Consider the following 19,264-nt stretch of genomic DNA (forward strand, 5'->3'; position numbering starts at 1 on the left):
GTACTCCAGGTGCTGACTCAGGGTTTCTAAACAGAATGGAATGGAAAACTGTGGTGAGCCGGTATAGAAAATATTTTGAGTTTTCTGGTATTTCTTTTCAGTGACAATGGCTGACCATAAGATCATCTCCTCTAAATATGCTCATTAAATAGCTCATTTAATTCAAGAACATGAGGGCAAAGACTTGGTCGTCTTCTCAGACAGCACATAGCTCTTGTGCAGGCATAAATATGCAGAGATAAATTCTATCTGGAAAAAGAAATTAACATATAATAACTGTGGCAGAGTTTGAGGTAGAGAGGAGAGAGGAATAATTAGAGAATCTGAATCAACCCTGTCATTTCTAAATACCTCTTTATCATGAAGATAGTACTTGCAGTTCAACTAGCTGTATATCTACTCTGATAGCAGCCAGTAGCAGGCACTGAAAGAATGCAAGAATGAAAAAGATACGGTAACATACTTTTCTCTTATTTTCTGACTACCTTGGCCTGTAGAAACATGCCTATTATTTACATCAATGTCTTTAATAAATTTTGATGGACTTTTATCCATGAATTTGTTTGAATTACCTTAAATAGGTAATTATACTTTTTATCTCCACAGCACTCTGTGACATGAAGTTCCACAGTTTCGCTGTTGTAAGAGGAAGATACTTCCCTTTATTTTAAAATACCTACCTCAAATCTAGTGGCCTTTGAGTTTCTGTAATAAGAGAAAGGAATGATCCTTCACTATTTGCTTTTACCATGTTTGTCATGATTAGATGGGGTTTTATTATATCCCTCCTTTGTAACTCTTCTGCAAATTCATTTAATATTTCATCTACAGAAGCTTTGTTAACTTGCCTCAATCTTTTTCCAGTTCGCTTTTAAGTGAGGAGCTAGAACTCAAAAATGTTTTCAAGATATAGGTGGACTGGGATTAAGACAATGATTGTAATGTTTTGTTTTCTATTCTTTTAATCCTTTGTCTATATGAGAATGTGTTTTGTGTAGCTATTCAAAATGACTTATCTCTTCTGGGCAGACAGAGTTAATTTAGACCCCACCATTATTCATAATTAGGCCATCTTTTCCGTGTGTACTTGGTTCTGCATTTACTGACACTGAACTTGATGTGCTTCTTTATCCCAAGTCATGCAGGATGATAAAATTTTTCTGCAACTGTCTACAGTCAGTTTTAATTTTGGGTACTCCAGATAATCCAAAACCTCTTTTCCATTCCTCTATTTCTAGATCGTTCATGAATATATTGAATGACACAGATTCCAGCAAAGGTAACCTCTGATAATTCTGGCTCTTTATCGTGAAAGCAGTCTTTATTCTGCCCTTCAGACTTAATCAGATAACCTTCTCTCGTATCCCAAGATAGCCTAGATGATAAACCTTATTGAAAGGTTTGTAGAAATCGAAATGCGTTGTTAACAGTATGTCCTTTATTCACCTTCTTGCCAGCTCCTTAAAAGTATGTTTAAAGACAGAGAGGCTGGGTATTACTTGCCTTCACAGAAGCCTCATAGGCTCTCCTTTATCCTATCTGTGTTTAGTAATTCTCTGCTGCACTATAATCCTACAATTTATCTATGCAGACATCAGATTTTTGTACTTAAATTTCATGTGTTCCTTGCAACTGTTTTTGTAAACTCATGCCATTCTTTTTGCTTTCCACCCTGTTAATCTTGTGGTTGATTTAAATGGCATTCTGCATGTGACAGTTAATGATCTGGCAATTCATTTTTTTGTTTCCTTATCAACTCTAGGGAATAATGTCCAGTCCTGACAACTGGTTACCATTTATTTTATTGATTTATTCTAAATCAATCTTCTGCCCTTTCAGTCTAAAGGTTCCTGCATCTATTTCCTGAAAACTAAAAGATCTAAAGTGGTTGAAATGAATGTAAGAAATAATGCTGTAAAACTGATGGCCGAAGGGGTTAATTTATAGTAGAATATAATGTAAGGTGTTACCAAAACTGTAGTAAAATAGCATTTCTACTTCACAAAATATTTCACTGAAAAAGATGAGTCATGAGTCTTGGCCTAGAAATTCTTCAGCCAAGGATTAATAATTCCCTATTTATTTTTGTTGTTTGATGGATTCACTACTATCTCTTTCCTTAATGTATACATTAGTTAATGGGAGATTTTTAAAAAAAATCAGAATGTATTAATTTAGTGCATACAGGAATTTACTTCAGAGGAACCAGAAGTGTCCTGAGCTCTTTTGAAGAGAGAATTAATTAAAGGGAGGGGAAGTTCAACATCATTAAGGGTTGTTACTGTCCTTTGGGAAGGAAAAATTACTTGGCTTAAAGAATGAAAAGCAATTATTTAAGAACAGTGACAATTCTGGTTTTGTGCTTTAAACAAGGTGCCATCTTTAGAAAAAATGGCTGTATTCATCAGGTTAAAAATCTATATGCGGAAACTTCAAATTTTTTTTTTCTGAGTAGGAAACTGAGGCTGTATGTATTGATGTCTCTTGGAAAGTGTTTGCAGTTGAAAGTAACTATGACCTCTTCAAAATTATGTGCTAAGGGCAACACAGGCATAAAGTTGATAGGAGATCAATGTTGTTTTTAAAAAAATAGGTGACTTTGGATTTGTTGCTGCCTTTATTAATGAAAACAGGCTAAAAACTCCTGGAATAGATGTACAACAAGGATGATTTCCTTTCACCTGCTTAAAAAACTTAACATTAATCTCTGGTTTCCATTTCTGTCCAGTTGTCCTGCCACAATTTGCTGAATAAATGTTTTTGTATTAATGAATTACATGTAGAATGCAATCTTCTTACAAAAAAAAAAAAATCACCTGAGCAACCTGAGAGTTGAATCAGCTTTGATCTTAAACTACATCTAGAGGGAGTGGGCAGAAGGCTACAACTCCTCATAGAACAGCATGAAATAAGTTAGCAGCCTGTGAGAATGAATTATCTACTGAACTCTGACTTCATCCTAATCAAGATACAAAATGTGTTGGCATGAGGTAGTGCATTTCACTTCTAGTCCTCTATCCTCTAATTAGAGCAATAGTCATATTTGCAACTATATTTCTAATACAGTTAGGATATATAGGAAGATGAAAGGGCGACTGGATCTCTTTAAGTTGAAGGAGGTTGTTTTACAAATAGCAGGGAACAGTCTACATTACTGGTCACTCATTAAGTTGGTGTAGTGGTAATTAGAAATCCAGGTTCTTTGTTATTTCTCCAGGGAATAGATCAGTAGAATAACACCATATGCATGATGACAGACAAAGTCCTTGAAAAATATCCCTCTGGTTACAGTCTGTAGTGTTGTGAACTTAGGACTACAAGCAGCAGAATTGACCAAGTAGCTGACTAACCTGTTTTTATAAGTCTTGCAGAAGGCAGTATTTAACTGTAAGTCTTAAAATACTGAAGTCTTTTCTCAAATGCTCAGAATTTTATCATGTTGTATGTTATGTATAAAAACTTGATTAATTTAATCAACATGGGACTGATTGCTCAATACTCATTGTCTTTTAAGTCCATGCTTCTGAAGTGGAAATGAAGCAGACGCTGTAAGACACAGTTATTTTTGTGGAGAGGCAGTAATAACAGCACACATACAGATTGTGACGAAAATTGGCCAGAAAAGGGTATTTCTGTTTTGTGGAAAATTCTGGGTTGTTGACATTTTGTTTCATCCCATGCTGAAACAGAATGTTGATGTGGTGGAACTTCAGGCAAAACAGAACAATTTGTTTCAGCTATTTTTTTTTTTAAATGTGGTTCTTCCCCTGCTGGGCATGCTGGCTTGCTGCCTGGCCGCTGGTAGGCAAGCTGGAAAGAAGCCAGCCAGGCTAGCCAGCTGGTCAGGCAGCAGGGAGCGCCTGCCCTCTGAGGAGGCTTGGAGTAAGTATGTTCTCAAGGAATATTTTTTTTCGTTCTTTTGAATCAGCATTTTTATTGGAATATTATTGATCAGCTTTAGTATTCACTGTAGAAGCAGGGGAAGTGGACGCGGGCTCTGATCTGGAAAGCTCTAATGGTACTTTCTTACTGATTACCTGCAGGGTCTGAATTTAGAAATCTCTGGAGATTGAAGTACAAAAGGCTTTTTTTTTCCTGAGCTTAAAGGGCTAGATTATTAATTCACGCATAAATCTGTGCATAAGATACTGAGTAGAGGCATAGGAAGCAGACTTTTGCTGTGGGCATTGGGTTTTCGTCATCCTGATGAGAGCAGAAACAATAATGCAGAAAACGTGCTGCACCATGGAGATTTCATCTGGCATCTGCAGTGGGGAAAGAGCCATGAGATATGAACGCTTCAGATCCCTTGGACCATTGCTGTGTCAATTCCCAGCGCAAGCTTTGCCCTATAAAGCCCCCAGGGAGTGGGAAAGAAGGAATCCCACCCATCTCTTTTTTCTTTTTTTTTTTTTTAGTGACTGATTATGCGCCCCCTAAAAGTGGCAATGCCTTATCTGATGGGGTTTTTCTCTTCATTTTATGGCCTTTCACATGTGTAGGAACTATTTTCTGTTGGTTTTTGTTGTTTTTTTTTTTTTTTTCTTCTAGAGAAAGTATAGACCCTATCTTACAATATCAAATGCTCCATTTGGTGTCATTTATTACTGTTTGGATCCTGAGCAGTGTGCAGTCAGTATGATCCAGTTTGTTTGAGGGCTTTGAAACAACTTACTCCAATCAAATGCCTAGTCTTGTGTGTCTACTGCTGCCTCTTCTTTCAGTAATTTCATGTACTAAATTTTTCTTCTGCCACTTACCTTTATGATACTTTAGAAGATTCTTCTGTGGACTTTTATTATTATTATTCAAAGCTGGAAAACAAGTTAATGTGTCTTTCCAGAATAATAAAGATGTGGTAATTATTTACAATAGAGGTCCATTCAGCTCAGTGTAATGTCTCAGGTAATAGATGATTAAAGAACATTAAAAGAAGGCAGTATGTATCCATTCCCTGGTATGTATACTTTCTCAACTTTTAGTAATCGGCTCCTTAGGGATTTTCTTTGCTGGAAGCTTCATCTTGTTTAATTGCATTTGAATTCATTAAAGTATTTATTTTCAACTTGTTTGTAATTTAGCTTCTAGAACATAGACTGGTGATGAGTTCCATGAAGTAATTTTGGATTGAGAGAGAAAATAACTCATTCTTATTTTCTCATGTTGAAATCATCATCTGGCCTCCTCTTGACTCTGGTTTTCTGAAAATGTGCTGTATCACCAGGGCAGGGAACACAAGTCTCTGTTAAACACATGCTGTGTAATAGCTGAGGGATAAGAGTCCATGTTGAGAAATTGCTAGAGTTCTGCAGGTTAAGAGTAGCTGGAAGGCATAAGAAGAGCCCTGAAGAAACTAACATTTCAAGTCATAATCCTGGAAAATAGCTGTTGGGTCTGTCTAGCAACTTAATAATTTAAAAAAAAAAAAAAGAAAAGTTGACCTCTTATTCATGTGGCTGCCTGGAAAATCATGTAGCTCTAAGCCTCTGTTTTCTCACAGTATTTTAATGCTCTTCCCTGAAATAATGAAAGTAATTCCTGTTCCATGGCATCTCCCATATAAACCTGTGCTAACAAATGAGCCTGCATGCCGAGTAGAAGAATTAGTAATGGTAGTAGAAGTAAGGCTCCATGTCTCTCTCCTTGTCTAGGAATGTGATATTACATTTACTTCATAATGAAACATAAAGTTTTAAATTGGAGATGGAGAAATCTAGAAGGCCTGGTAAATGCATGTGTGTTTAAGAGTAAATAAAGCCTATAAGGTCAGATACTCATGTTCTTGCCAGCTGTGAATGGTGCAGCTATATGATTGTAGCAGTTTTGCTGTAACCAAGGGGAGCAAAAGCTGCTGCTTTTGACTTTGGTGGCCCTATCAGGGAAGGGAGGAGAAAGGTGCAATTCAATTTGAGGAAAGTTTGTTTGTTTTTTTGTTTTTTTTTTTTTTTAATTTCTGCAGTGGTGAATTATTATATTCCGTCTCTAGAAAGGCATGCAACTGTCTTGGGACTGGGCTGACTTATATTCTTTCCAATAGAACTATCTTATCTCTGTGCGTGAAGTAAAGTATTGGAGGAGCGGATCCTCCATCTCTTCAGACTTTCAAACCCATGGCAAGAAAATTGTCCTATAAATCAGATAAGCTATTATCTATGTCTCCATGAAAAGCCACTTACAGCCATGTTAAAAGATTATGTTTTGTGTCTTTGTCACTGCACTCCAGGGTGATGAGATGTAGGAGAAAAATCATTAGATTAAAAAGGAGCTGGGAAGAGAATTTAAAACCAATATCCTAAGGATGACAGGGATATAATTATGAACAACTCCTCACCTGACTATTTTTTACTCTTGTTTCTCTATAAAGTGTTTTAGATTATTCATGTCTATTCTGTAGTCGTAAAGAATTCACAATAAAAGTAAATTTTGAGGATTCCTTTGACTGCGATTTTTAAACTTTTTCTGCCTAGAAGTTATTTGACAGAAAATGTCAGTGGATAAAAAATGAATTCTGCTTTGTGGACACATTTGCTTTAATAAAATTAGAAAAGGGGGAAGAAATACTTTGAAACATTTTTGAAAGCTTGAGACAGCATTTTAATTTGCAGTTCTCTTGGTGGATGTTCACAGGAATGTCCTTGGTTTAGTTAAGCTGGACTGAGCATAAGGCTTGATCCAGTATGTATGGCAGCATGGGGTTGAAATCCAAGATGTTGTTTGGAATGGCACCCAACACTACTCTAGATTAATTCAGCCTGGGCAGTCCTGTAGTTCACAGTCATCTGGGTGTATATAGCCTTTGTGTCTTCCCTGCTCCTCCATCCCTCAGCAACCCTGTTCAAGGAGGAAAGGAGTAGCAATGGATGGCTAGTAAAGGTTGTCCCAGAAGGCTGGAGCCGTGTTGTTATCTGGGAATTGAAATCTCTCCTGCCCACTCTCAGAATCTGAAAAGGGCCACATTTTCCCCAACATTGTTTTCTCCTGGTCTAGACTGTTGGTAAATATTCTCAATGTTAATGGCCAAATACGTATGGCTCCTAAGCGTGCTTTAAAAATGCCTATTGCCAAGAACTGGAAAATAGAGGAAAGCCCACTCTGTTGTCCACAAAAACTAGCCTTTGCCCATTGCTCTTGCAGCTCTTCTGGATTGCATTGACCCATCCTGAACTCTTTAGAGCATTGTTCAGTCCCTGTCATCCTGTGAGATGCGCCTTTAAACATTTTACTACTCAAAGGACAGCAGAATGCAGTGGGGTTTTAGGGAGATTTTTGCTGTTTAACCTAAGCTGCAAGTTGAAAGGATGATGAAAACAGGAATTTAAGCCTGACTGGCTAGTACTTACATTGATGTTCTCTATTAATCGCTAGGATTTAAAAAGACTTTCTATAATCCACATCTAAAATTCTCTTAATTGTCATACATCAGCCAGGATAGCCACAAATACTCTTTCTTTGACATGGTGTTGTGTGGTGTTATTTTTTTTTTTTTTTTTTTTTTCAAGAAATGGCTAAAAAAAAAATGAGGTAAAGAAGGAAAAGTAAAGTAGAAAAAGAAAATAGATATAGAACACAAATGTCTCAGCATCTGGTTGCCATGGCTGGATACTGAGTGAATTTTTAATGCTGGAACACCAACCGTTAGACAGAAGAGCACTGCAAGGGGATGGGGAGTAGAAAGTGTTGGAGAGAGTTTACTGTGGTGTTGGTATGTCTACAATATGCGCATCAGCTGGCCTTGGACTATTCCTGAGTCTCCCAGCTGTTGATCACCACGACTCAGCCTTTATTTCTGCAGGGTTTCCTCCCATTCCTCTGCAGTTTGTCCAGAAAGCTTAATTCTCCTTTGGCCTTTGATGCCAGGCTTGTTTCCAGCCATATTCAGAGTGGGTACGGGAGAACAGATGGGTGAACAGAGTGGTTTGCTTCTGAGCAAGAGTCTTACTGACAATGTGACTGCCCTGAGTGGTGGGAGACGACTTCATTATATGGCTGAGAGATGTAAAAAGAAGAGAGCGTGCTGATGCAGAAAGGGGTTTTAATCAATAACATTTATCTTTTGAGAACCTGGGCATAGTTTTAACTTGAGCAAAACATAAGTGAATGGAGAACTTGAAAATGTAAGCAGTTAAAGGAGATGTAGAAATGTTGTGTTATTTGGATGGGCATTACATGGTTGAAGCTTAGAGTTTCACAGTGCAGTGCTTGAAGTACAAAGCTCTAAGTGCATGAAGAAAGACTTTTTTCTTTGTTAATAGTAAGAGACTTGGCTATGCTTCACCTGATCAGAAGATGATATTTGCGGAAAGCTAGAAGAGAAATTCAGGCTCAGAGGAAGAGACCCTGGTAAAAGGTGTTACTGATATTCCTTGTGGTAACACAAATTGATACGTTGTTGCTGGTGAGAAAAATGTCAATTGATTGTGAAATGGCAATTGATTGGAAGGGGAAAAACAGCTCCTTTTTTCTGCAAATTTATTCTTGAATAATTTAATTCCACCAGGGAGGGAATACAGGAAAGCATGGGTGTGTGAAAAGCTAGGGGTAGAAAGCAAATCCTACTGGCCTGTGGCTGTGCCCTGTGGAGTCAACAGGAAAATTGGCTGCAGAACTCTGACTAAAAACAGATAAGAGGAAAAATATGATTATCCTAGGATAACTTAAAACAGGTCAGTGAGATAAGTCAGAAGTGCAGTCAGGGAGAACATACGTGCTGAAGAGATGACCCATAGCATGAAAAGCTGCTTAATTGTATTCTGCTAAACTTACTCCTTTTTTGAGGGGTGGAGAATAGTAATAAAATTTACTTTAGTGTAAAGGAATCGATGTTGTAAATTTGTGTATGAGTGTGCGCCTTTTTATGTGCCTTATAATTTAACTGTGACACTTGGTGCTTATGGAATAGGTCTGTTTGACGTACGCCAGCTTCATAGGCTAATGCTGAGCCTGAGCTCCCAGATGCTCTAATTCCTTACTCAAGGTAAGGGGAACACCAGCTTTCAGGTTTGGAAGTCACACTTGCAGGAATAGCAACAAACGTACCGTGCCCAAAAGCAAGGAGTAATGCACCCAAATATTACTTACTTTCTCCGTGAACAACAATTTGTGTTTGGGTCATATTTTCAAGTTTTTCTTTGTAAACAAGAGGTTAGGGAACTTACTGGTTTAAATGAAAGTTGAGCTTTTTCCATAGTTGATTAGTTTCAGGAGGTGTTGATTTCACCAAGTATTGAGAAACACAGGGGTAAATTGTCAGAGCTGGCAAAGCTACAAGCTGACTACAACAATGTGAGCAGATAAGTAATGGGACAAATTGTGACAGCTGGGTAGAAATTGACTGACTTCATTTATGGAAATGTACAAAATCCCTCTTGTCTTGTTTGCTCACTGGAGATCTGGTTTTCTACTTTTGTTACGAGTGATGTTGGTCTCTAAAGGTACCTTTGATCACATAGTTAATATACATCGTAAGTAGGTTATCTTTTGTGTGATGGACCTGCTATTTGTTCATATTTTATAGTTTTTCAGCATAAAGTGAATTAAAGGAACCCTTCCCTTGCGTCATTATGTGTGTATGGGAAGTAGGCCATAGTCTCAGCCAAATAGCATTCAGTCTAATTTCCCTGGCTCCCTAAATTTAGCTTGAAGAGCTGTCAGTGGAGGAAAAACCAATTAGGCTCCGTAGCAGGGAAAACACTAATTTCCTTTGGCTGACAACTCCTACAAGGGTTTTTTCAGCCAAGTAAAAGAACAGCTGTGAAAAAATAAGCCTTTGCGCTGATATCAAAGCAGCAGCCCAGTCCTCAACTATCCCTGCTAAACAGTCTGTTGGGAGTGTAGGTGGATGTTGGAGCCTATAGACAGTGACAATAAAGCTGGTGGTGTCCAGACCCTGGCATGTGTTGTCGTAAGAAAAGATGTTGACAGGTGTTGGAGGTAGAGCACAGAACAGCAGGGTGGATAGCTAGCAAGATGTGCCATCCTTGACGTCCAGCTGTCTGCCTCTGCAGCAAAGCAGAGAAGTCTCATCCCTGGCCATGGCAGTGCATATAATCTGGTTCTCCACGGTGACTTGGTTGCAAAGCCATCTGGTTGGCTATAGATATTTTGGTGTATAGGTATTGCTGGAGCATGGCGACACGCAGCTGAAGCCAGAATGTGTGTCTGCAGCCAAGAGAGCATCGCCAGGTAGAGTCTAGAGAACAGGACTGGCTGTACTGGGAAACCCAGCCATGCGGCATGGCTGACGGAGCAAGGAGGCCCCACCAGGGAGCCCTGCAGCATAGGAGCTACATGGACAGATGACAAGTAATGAGGGAAATGCAATTATTGGCTGTTTTATGCCTAGACTCCAGTTAAATAGGCACTGCACAAAGGCTCCACAGTCCAGACTAAAACTCTTGAACTTCTAGGGTTTAATTAATGATTGTTGTCTGTGCAAGGAAACTGTGGCCTGAGCTTTTGTGTGTTCCACTTGTGTGTGACAAATGCTGTTTGAGATAGGTGTATCGTGTAGATTTAGGAGGCTATAGTACAAGGCTATGTTGTCAGACTTGAAAGGACATTCCTTTCTCCTTTGCATCTCTGGTACAATGCCAAAAAAAAAGTGTATTTCTGTAATTCTCGAAAGGACAGAGCTTTTGTTTGCAACTCATCCTCCACCTACACCTGTCTTGTCCTTGCTAATTGCTTATGTGACTGCACCCAAGATCTGGTAAAAGCTATTGAGAGAGGAGGATCTTGTCTGCGCTGTTGAGTAAGATAAGGGTGTCACATGAGCTACAGTGCAGTTAGTGAGGTTCCTTATTAATCTTGGAGGCTTTCAGAATAAAGCAGAGTATAGTGGGAAATTGTGTAAATTCTGGCAATTTTTTCTGGGGGTACTGTCTGAATCTTTTGTAGTGCTCAGTATTATAGTGTCATGCCTAACGTGTATTTGACGTGTTGTATAACTTCATATGGATGTGAAGATCCTTGGAAGATGGCCTTGAAGTTGATTGCATAATGGACGTGCTAGGATTTTTTTTTTCCTAGTTAGTGTGGGGGGGTGTTTGGCTATTTTTATGCAGTACAAAGTACTTCACACTGAAAAAAGAATCATTCTGAGGTCTGACACACGTTTTAAAAATTGACCTTACAAGATCTGTCAGTGCTTAATAAGAGTAACATTTTGCTGAAGTATATGACCTATATTTTAGAGCTCTGCTCCAAAACCAGAGTTGCTCAGCAGAATCTGTTTATTGGTATGTTACTTTGTCAATACCTATAAAGTGTTACTTTTGTGCTTATTCCCAGTGGAGCAAGAAGGATCAGATTTTAAAAGTCTGTAGATGGGCACAGGTGTCCTAATACTTCTGAAAATTCAATTTGGGTAATTTTTTTTTGTTTTGTTTTAACTTAATTATGTTGACCTAGTGTTAGCTGTGCTGTATGAATAGGTTTGAGCTCTGCTGCACGAGTGGGTTGGCATTGCCTGAACGTTGAAGGAGGGGCACGCAGAGAGGACTGGAATGCAGCCTGAGTTCTGCAGAGGACTTGCTTCTGGGACCTCCCAGTAGCTGTTCTCTGCTGCCAATGTAAGAGGGTAATTATATCAAACAGTACTGTTTGAAAGGGAGCAGGCTTATACAGATTTACATCTTGAGAAAACCCTGGTTGTATTAATGAAATAAATTCAATAAAGCAGTTAGCACACATTCAGCTGTAAAGCATTTTAGATAGAGTTCATGTCTACAGTAGCTCCAGCCTGTGCAAGATAACATGAATAACTTCTGCCTTGGGTATCTTTTCCTGGGCTGGATATTGCAATAAAGTTTCCATGCACAAAGTTATATTTGCATAATGCTTTACAAGCTTTTTTGGGAGTACCTAGAACTACCAAGTTCAAAAGTCTTTGCAGGTTCTCTCACTTTTATTAGCCTAGAAGAAATGCTTCCAATCATTAGAAATTATCTAAGTCAGTGTTTTTATAATCAAAATGTATATCAAAGTGTATGGGAGGGGATAATAAAGGAGGGGAAAGAAGTTTCTGTGAACAAGTCATAAGATTCTTTTGATGTGGTGAGCGTGTGCATTTTTGGTCTCCTTTGTGACTAGATTTCTTCCTATTGTTTTACTTTTCTTGCACAGATAAGTTAAAGAATGATAAAATGCTTTTGAAATAGCTTTGGGGTGCTAGACGTTTCAACAAACGGGTTGGACAGTGCTGATTCCAAATACTTATTTCTGGTATCTTTTACCATCTTAGAAGTAAAATATTTTCTATTTTGTAACATGGACTAATTTCTCTTAAATGGGTAAGTATTCACTTTTTCTTTCTGGAATTGGTGTCTTTGAAGGAGTTTCTAGAGGTCTTTCAGTAAAGCTGAACAGCTTTTATCCCCACATATTTTTAGACCAAACAGGACAGTAATTTTACACTTGTCTATAATGGATCCTAGCAAAGTTCTGATAACAGTTTATAAATAGGAATATACTGTACACTATAATTTTGCTGGACTGAGTCCTGAATTAACTACTTTTTCTGTATAGATTTTCTTTTAAATTGGCTCTTCATTAGAAAACACCTCCCTCCAAAATTGGATTTTGATATTGGAATAGTGAAAAGATAATTCAGCTCTTTCCAAGTGGCACTATATTTCATTTACTTAATTTAGCTTTTTTTTTTTTTTAATGAATGCAAGGGGATCCCAAAGCACAGGAATGATAGTTTTAGGTGAATGGATATTAAAAGTTACTTAGGTTGTCACAGAGCAAAAAGTGGATTATTTTCTGATTGTTGGTGACCTTGTGATGCAAACAAGTGTTTAGAAACAAAGAAGGAAACACAGATAATGAATCGCTACTGGGTATGGGCCTTCAACAACTGTCTTGCCTCAAGTGCTAGAGCTTTTTTTCACAAAGAACATCTAGCTGAAATGACACTGGGAGACTTTGAGGACTTTGCTCAAAACTGTGCTGTTTGGGACCCTGTCTCCCTTTCTTATGCCCATACGGGTCAGAATAACTTCATTGACTTTGGTGCAGTCTAGATTCTAATTCTACAGAACAACAGTGGCTGAATTTCCATTAGGTACGGGAAAGCAACAAGCTTTGTTGACTCCAATTTATTTAAGTGCATCTGACACAATGCTTTAAAAATCTATAAGAAAAAAAAAAAGCTTGAATTACGAGCAGCAGCTGTGGGATTTCCCTATGGTATTGATGTATTAAGAGTATAATGCTGTTGAAGCAAATAGCAAGATGCTGGGGAATGCTGAGAGCCGCACACACAAGGAATTTGTAATATTGTTCAGGCTAGCTTTAATATTTTCAGTTGCAAGGAAGGTGACACAGCTTACATCTAAAAATTGCCCGATTTGTTACATGGTTTTACATGAATGAATGTTTCTTTTGAAAAGAAAAGTTTGACAAGTCTGTGCTTAGCAGCATATGAGTTTGTTCGTCATTTATTATTCTCCTGTCCAAAGTTTCATACTTGGGGAGCAGAAGCAGTGGTGTGTGAGCAAATGCATGCTGTAAAGGGCACTAACAAAAGTGGAAATAAAAACTGAGCCACAATCATCAAATATCTCAAAAGAATAAGCCTTCTGAACAGAACACTCGGAAAGTAGGAATAGGAGAAGAAACAATCCATCAAGTTTAGTTGTCTCCACCTGTATCCCAATAGGAAGTCAGTCCTACAGAAATAATTTTGTACAAATCGAGCTGGTTTAACGAGAAGCAGTACCAAGATATCTATGTAATATGGGTTTAGTCCACCTACATTTTGTGTCCACCTCTCTGACTGTTTAAGGTGCTTGTAAATTAAATTTTGACCTGCTTTTTTATCAGTGTCCCAAAACTACTGAGATATTTAACTTCACCTGGATAATTATTTAATTGACTAGGAAGGTAATTACTCTAAATGGCTGCTTGGTTGTCATACTCCACTTAGAGACAGATTACTTCACCTTTAAACGTGTTGAGTAATACTAAGATTAGTCCCACTGATGTCATGGGGTCTAATTGTGGAGTAAGTTACCATCATGTGAATGAAGGTGGAAGGCTGAACCCTTTGATCCAGTTACCTGATACCTTTGAATGATCTGGAGAATAACGGAAATGAAAATCTCAAAAGTATATGTTAAATCCAGTATGAACGTCATTCCTTTCACATGGAATGAGTGTTTGCTAAAGGCTTACACTCCAGCTTTAGCTAGACTGAGTTGATTCATAGCGAAACATATTCAAAGGCCAGACCACTTAAATGCAGTTTCAGTCTTTCCAAGTAGTGCTTGACAAAGTGGACTAAGTATGCAGATGCGTATGTGAGCAGCTTTGCTTTGATGTGCATCGTACCGTCCATAGAGAATGATGAATTTTAGTTCCCTTCAAAATACTTAAATTCATAAGAACTCGTAATTTTCCAGTGCTTTAAGTTCATTTTTCATTGCCATTCTCATAATTTGCTAGTGTTCTTTAAACAAACCTTAATTTTCATGTGACTAAGTGTTAAGCATTGTTTGAAATAGGTCACACAAGAATTTCAGGTCACCTATAGTACTGCATTTATCATAGAACTACACTTCTATATTTAAATGATCCTAGATTGGTTTTCTATTTCTATGACATTCGTTGGCAATTCCTATATGAGAGAGAAAATTAATTGCATATTAGAGATCATATCTATCTATAGTTAAGAAGAGTTTTACTTACCCATAAAAGCTGTAGCTCTCCAGAATGGGGACAAGAAAGAAGAGCTGATCTGTACTGTGAGCCTTTGTCCTTTACGGCTAGCAAGCTATGAATAAGAGGGGGATACTTTATAGCTTTCAGGCTGATGAGCAGCCCACAGCACGCTCACTCTCTCTTCTCCTGTCTTTTTCTGTGACCCTGCTCTTCAAATGCATCTAATACTCCGTAATTACTTAATCCTCCACTGCTGCTTGTGTTTCCAGTTCTTAGATGTCATTAACAGAAATGGAAACATAGTAATTACCATACTGGGAGAGAACCTTTCAGATCTTCAAAATAATTTATATTGAATTTCCCTCTACTGTCATTCAGGAGGGTGATTATTAAATCTAATAAGGGACAGATTTCCAAGAGACAAGATCCTTCATTGGCATCCAGGTATACCAGCTAGGTTTAAAAAGCGTTTGGCTCTTAGAAGCTACTTCTAAAGCCTAGCCAAACTAGATCAATGCCTGAATCTTACCTGGTGGGTGCAAAGCACTTGAGAAAGTCTGATCCAAACTCATCTTTCAAGTTGTGTGGCTGAAACATATGGGAGTATTCTCTTCTCTTCCATAAAAATAACATTAGAACCTGAAGCTATTATCTTGAACTTAGTATTTTTGATCAAGTAGAATGTTGTCTTAAATGTTCTCTTTTTTTTTTTTTTTTTTTGGTACTTGTTATGAAAAAAATACTGGTTTCCAAGTAGTAGGTTCAAAAATGTACTTTTTTTTTTTTTCTGTTGCCTTTTTCAGCCCACTTTACTCTATTGGAGGGTTGAACCTCTAACAAATAAGAGCCAGTTATAGGATGGCTTACAAAGCATGTGCTGTGTTCGCTCCGGGATGCGTTACAACCCCCTAGCGTTGCTGCAGTATGAATTAGAGGAAACACTGTCTGCCAGTTAATACTATTTAAAGATTGTTCCAGCAAGCAGATTGAGCTTCCCAGCGTGGTGCTGCCTGGCGGTGGCTGTGTGTTGCAATGTTTGTGGTAGTAGCAGTGGGCTCCAAGTCTGTAGCATTCTAAAACTCCGCTGCACCGTGGAGCTATAATCGCTGTGGTGATTATAACACTGAAGGGAGTTTAAATCGCTGACTCTTAAAGATAAAACGTGATCTGATAATGAGTTTGGAGCCTGAGGATCCTGTTAAGGAGGTTGGGATGTTTTACTGACTCTCTTGCTAGATAATTAAAAAGCTGGTCCCTTTGGCTGGGCTATGGAGAGGGAGGGTTAGATGAATGCTTTCTGGAATGTTTTTTCAATTGTAATAGCATGTTTTGCAAAGTCACAGATGAATTGGAAAATAAAAATCCTAAGGTAAAGATTGCTACATTACGTCTTGTAATGTGGAAAATTGCTTATGTGTATATCAGTTGTTTTGCATTGTCACATTCAGAAAAAATGTGTTCTACAGATAGTGGAGAAATATAGTGTGTACCTTTGACTGCTTAAAAGGGGCCAAGATCAGTCCTGGATTAAGTTACATGTCACAAAATGGTGAGTGCTTCCTGCCAGTTTAGGGACTGACAAGGTGAACTGGTTCTTGAGCACTTCTGGGTATCAAAGGTACTGCTGTTGATTGAGGTTAGAGTGTGGACCAAGTCTTAAGCAGGATTGCTGTATGCTGTCAGCATGGGCAGAGGTTGTGACATTTCTGAAATGCAAGCAAGAGGGGTAAATATTAGCATTTTATGGGCAGATGTGGTAATCTGTGACGCCCCAAAAGAGACAAAATGCAAAGTACAGAGGGGACAAGTAGGTGGTGTTACTGCAGTATTAGGTATGCGAGAAGCATTCAACCTCCACGGGGGCCGGTTCCAGTGTCTTTTGAAGTCAGTGGGGATTTTTTCAAAGGAACACTGGATCAGGCTCGATGGGTATGTAGAAATTAACAGCTTTCCTTTGTAAAAGGCTGAAGACAACAAAGGAAACAAAATGAGGCATGCAGTAAATGGGTGAAGACAAGTAAGAAATCACATCAGATAAACTCATCTTCAGTGTCATTCATCATCTTGCTGCAATGAATACTAATGGGAAAACAGGTTCATAATATTGCACAAAGCACTGACAAGCAGCCAGGTATGGAAATCCTGTGCCAAATGAAATGTGATTTTTTTTATATGCAAACTAATCAGTTATGGCAAAATAAGACAGTATGGGAATCCAAATTTATAGAACAGCACTGTCAAGATAAAACATTCTTGAGTGTAATCCTGCAAACTTGTAAGAGGCATTGCAGAAGGTTCTTACCCAACATCAGGTGCTGATTATGCTAGTTGCTCTACAAATACACAGTGACCAATTTTGGGGGAATTTTACAAATGCTGAAAAGTCAGAAAATATCTTGTCAGTAACCTGGTGGAGGGTCAGTGCTAGAGCAGGTAAGAAGACACAGTTGTGTTCCTCAGGTGAAGCATTGAAACTCTGGTCAGCACTACTGAGAAGGACAATGTGCTTTGGTCAGAGACTGATTGTGTGCCTGTACAGCTTCTGAAACAAAGCTTCAGGGGCTCTGCCTAGGGGACCTGAGATATGTTCGTGCCTCCTCTTCTAGGCACGTCCCAGAACTGACAGACATGGAGAAACTATTTTCTCTGCAGATGCCAATGAGAAAACTTTCAGTAAAAGGAATTATCTAGAATAAATGGAGGAGTGTTTCTTTCCTTCTAGGTTGATGGTTGCTTAAAGTTAAGTTAATCTAATGTATTGCATTGTGATGTATCTCTCATCTGAAAGTTAATTTACTGTTTTGATTTTTCACAAGGTGGAAATGTAATTTGTTTGATCACAGCTTCAAGTAAACTGGCCTCTTTTCAGAAAAAAAGTAGACAGTGGATCCCTCTGTTGATCCAAACAGTAAAATACCAGGAAAGTACTTACTGGGAAGGACACCTTACACTGGGGAATGTACAGTGCTTCCCTATATGGTATTGGTTTTCTTCTCTGCCTTTAAATGATAGTGAAAGGATGTTCTAGTCTGGTTCACAGGTCTAGTAGATAAAGTTATTTTGGGAAAAACAAGGAGATTTTTAGAAAAGGAACTATCATCAGCTTACTTGCTCAGCATGAAATTTATGTAACTATGATGAAAATAAACCTGAAAGCAGAGGAGTTGAAGCAGAGTGTGAGAATGTCAGAGGGTAGATCTAGGGCCTGTGGTGGTGCTTCAGCAAACTTTTTGGGGGAAAGCCTTAGAAATAAGCTGATCTACAACATCCCATTAAGATGCACAGCGAGTCCCATTCTTTTCGTGGGGCGTATCACCACACAGGGAGCAGTGCAGTGCTATGAGAGATGTGGCTGCAGTTCTCCCAGCACGCTGCAGTGCTGCTCCAGCTGGGGAGAGGACATTAAAGATTTATTACTCTCTGTAATTCATATTACTCTGAAGTACTTTGGGGCATTCATATTAGCAAATACCATTACTGAGCTTAGAGGTACATTTGATTTATTGTGAAAAGTATTATTTTTTCTTTTCTGTAAAAACAAAAAGTAACCACAGTTGCTGGAATTCTGTTCAAGATATCCTGGAAAGAAGCGCACGCATCTACTGTGCTCTGGATTTACTGTACATGCTCCTGTGCATGTTAGACATGACTGGAGCATGCTGTTTGTCTTGGATTTATTGATGCTTTACAGTTCTCTTGTAATCCAGCTCTGAATGAACTACAGATATCCCTAAATCCAGAAAAACATTTATTATGTATCTGGAGCACTCTGGTCGTAATGCACATGCTGGAGACCCAATTTATGCATATTTATGGGCTATGTTTGGAGTTCTGGCAATTTGATTGGGGTTGTATTGGGATGTACCTAATGGTCATGTTCTTAATTTAAGTACAGTGTTTCCTGATGGCAAAAAAGGACTTGTCAATGAAAGAGCGTATGAATTGCTGCTGTCACTGCTACTTCTTTTCAAGCAGTTTTTACCAATACACCCTCAATATTATGAGAAGAATTTGGCTACCAAAAGCTCGGCTACACATTACAAAGTCCTGGCTTCATAAAACTGAGGCAGTGGGCCAACTGAATACTCTTATTTCACTTTCAGACTTCCCTAGGTTGGTATTCCTAATTTAAATTTAAAGCAGCAGTTCTTATGCTCATAATGGAGCCGCTCCTACCACAGATTTTAAATGAATTGCTTAAAAATGGATTGCATTAAGTTGGAGCCATGGTTCAGTGTAAACAAGTTCAACTGGCCATAGCATCTCTTTGGACCTTTTTTCTTCCTTGACTGCCAAGAAAAAGGTGATTGCCTTACCTTCTGTGTGTGTAATTAAGTGGCCCACTCATTTTAGAGAGACACTCTTCAAACTTCAGGTCATTAAAGTTTTTCTCTAGTTATGTTTAAGGTGTGTGTTTGACGGTGGGGTTTGTGGTTGGTTGGTTGGTTGGTTTGGTTTGTTTGGGTTCTTTTTTGCGTGTGGTTTGTTGTGTGGTTTTTTTTTTTTTTTTTTTTTGTCACATGTCCATGTTGTAAGTTTTATCTTTCTCTGGAATAGGATCTTCCCATCGTATGAAAATGTGGATGGGATAAATTTATAG

This window comes from Vanellus vanellus (genome assembly GCF_965231255.1).
Source record: "Vanellus vanellus genome assembly, chromosome: 7".
Taxonomy (NCBI): Eukaryota; Metazoa; Chordata; class Aves; order Charadriiformes; family Charadriidae; genus Vanellus; species Vanellus vanellus.